Source organism: Suncus etruscus, chromosome 16, assembly GCF_024139225.1.
Source record: "Suncus etruscus isolate mSunEtr1 chromosome 16, mSunEtr1.pri.cur, whole genome shotgun sequence".
Taxonomy (NCBI): domain Eukaryota; kingdom Metazoa; phylum Chordata; class Mammalia; order Eulipotyphla; family Soricidae; genus Suncus; species Suncus etruscus.
Window position 1 is genome coordinate 9,438,543 of NC_064863.1, and position 2,768 is coordinate 9,441,310.

Here is a 2,768-nt window from a genome sequence, read left to right on the forward strand (position 1 = left end):
GACCTGGTCATGATCTTAGTATTTTCAAGTTAATCCTTGCCTGAATAACATTCTTGGATTCTGAAATAATGTAAACTTTGATAACTAAAATGTGTCCATCTTGACATAGGTGTTTTCCTTAGGTATGTGATTCTTAAATCCTTACATACATGAAAATTAGCTAAAGGGAGGTAGCAAATAAATTTCTGAGCTCCATATGCAGAATTTTTTATTCTGAGAGTCTACAATGAGCCTACATTTCTTTTAGGGGAGCAGAGGTTCTCAGACAAAGTTCTGGGGGGTCCAAGATATTCTCCAGGTGATACCCAGCCAACTATACTGGACTTTTTAATACTTTGATGCCGGATACCTTCAGAAATACCCTGGAAATATTTGGAAAATACCTAAAGTTATATCTAGTGGGGTTAGAAAACAATATGTTAGGGTCTTGGTGGATGCTTTGATGTCTGACCTCTGAGCTATCTCTCCAAGCCCAAGAACCTGTATGTGAATGGAGTGGATAAAGAAGCTTAGATACACTTTGGAAGCACTGGCTTAATTTTCCTCCACATCCCCCTAGTAGTGGGTGACCATTGAGAAAAGAAGAGCAGGGGGCCGGGCGGTGGCGCTGGAGGTAAGGTGCCTGCCTTACCTGCGCTAGCCTAGGAGACGGACCGCGGTTCGTTCCCCCGGCGTCCCATATGGTCCCCCAAGCCAGGAGTGACTTCTGAGCGCATAGCCAGGAGTAACCCCTGAGCGTTACTGGGTGTGGCCCAAAAACCAAAAAAAAAAAAAAAAAAAAAGAGAGAAAAGAAGAGCAACCCATTGTATCTTGTAATTATGTACAATGCATAATGCTTTTTAAGAACTCATCCATCTGCCTCTTCTCTCCTCTCAGGCTCTCTCTCTCTCATAAAGGATACTTTTTTTTGTCCCCCCATTCACAATACAGACCAGGAAAAGGGCCTGGTTTGAGGTGTATATGGGAATATTTACTGTACCTCCTCTTCTATACAGTCAGTGTAAAGAACACAGCCTGTAGTAAGCATTGGGAGGCCTTATCTTTTCTTTTTTTATTATATATATATATTCTTATTATATATATATATATATATTTAAACCTTCACCAGTGCAACATTCCTATCACCAATATCCCAAGTGTCCTTCCTCCCCACCCCACTCTGGCCTGTACTCTAGACAGGCTTTCTACTTCCCTCATTCAGTCACATTTTGTCATGATAGTACTCAGTGTAATTATTTCTGTGACTGCACTAAACAATCCCTGTGGTGAGCTACAGCAGACTTGCTACAGCAGTCTGTTTTTGAGGGCCACACTTGAAGTTGCTTTGTGACCCCTGGGTCCATCTGGGAGGAACACAGAGAGCTGAGCTCTCCGGAGTCTGACTGAAGGTAGGAGTGGATCAAACCACGGCTCTTTGACCCCTACCTGCCTTGGCTATAGCAGACTGTTTTTGAGGGCCACACCTGAAGCTGCTTTGTGATCCCTGGGTCCAACCAAAAAGAACACAGGGAAAAAAAATAAAAGCACAGCCACAGAGCAAAGCGGAGCGGCCTCGCCCTTTTTATGTAGTACGAACCTCATTGCAATATACAGAATTAGAGTTAAAGGGTGACAATGAGGAAACAACAAAGGACAACTGCATTCATGGAGTATGAGGATGGCAGTTCTGATGAGCCAAAAAGTGCCAACTACCTGGTTGACCTCTCAGAAAGGGAGTTTAGAGTAGAGATATGGAAGATGTTCATGGAACTCAAAGGGAGCATAGGTCGATCTAAACAGACAACAAATATGGAAATCAGAAAACTCCAAACTGAAGTAATGCGACTGAAAAATGCAGTATAGTTAATACAAAACTCTATGGAAAGCCTCTTCAGCAACTGAAGACAGAATTAATCAACTGGAAGATAAGAGGCATAATGACTCCATACAACAAAAGAGATTGGAAAAGAATCTCAAAGCAAATGAACTAACAATGGAAAAAATACTCAAAGATTTTGAACAGATGAAAATAGAAATGTTCAATAAATTCAACAGAAACAACATAAGAATCATGGAGTCCCAGAAACACAGGAGGAGAATCCCCAGGAAGAATCAACAATCAAGGACATCATTAAAAATAAACTCCCAGAGATAATGACTGTATGCAACCAAATCCTGCATGCCCAAAGAGTATCAGCTAAAAGAGACCCAAAGAAAAGCACCGCAAAACACATCCTAGTCACAATGACAAATCCCACAGATAGGAATAGGATACTGAAAGCAGCAAGACATGAAGGATACTTTTATATATCTATATTCAGATGATAAAAGTAAGGCTCAGGGTGATAAGGGAAAATTCCTGAAGGTTAGACTTCAAGCATGAACACTTTCTCCTCCTCCAGCCTCCTCTTTAACTGCGAAGGAAATTTATCCATGGTTATTGCCAATAGAACTTTTCATTTCTACCCAGACTATGCAGAATGAGATCTTCCGGAATCTGATATGCTGTGTCTATGGATAGAAAAATGGAAACATGAGTCAAAAGTCCACAGAGGGTTACACCGACAGCCTGGAGACAGCTTCCTGATGCATGGGTTTGAGTCAGTCTGGAGAAAGGCCATTTTGGCTGCGCCTACCTCATCCCTAAGCTCCAGTCATGGTCAATAGGGATGAGCACTGCAAAGGCTTTCCAGGCTCTTCCAAGAAAACCTCCTTACCATGCCCACAAAGGCCAGACTCTCTGGCTCAGCCTCCTCCCCAAGCCACTTCTCACCCACTCATACCCATT

At 42.3% G+C, this 2,768-nt stretch overlaps 1 non-coding gene across 1 annotated transcript; it reads right to left on the bottom strand.

The window, feature by feature from the left end:
- Nucleotides 1-906: 906 nt before the first annotated feature.
- On the bottom strand, nucleotides 907-1,037 carry LOC126032684 (small nucleolar RNA SNORA51). Its single transcript, XR_007503908.1, has one exon. It is a non-coding gene; the product is annotated as a small nucleolar RNA SNORA51 (small nucleolar RNA).
- Between the last annotated feature and the right edge of the window lie 1,731 nt (nucleotides 1,038-2,768).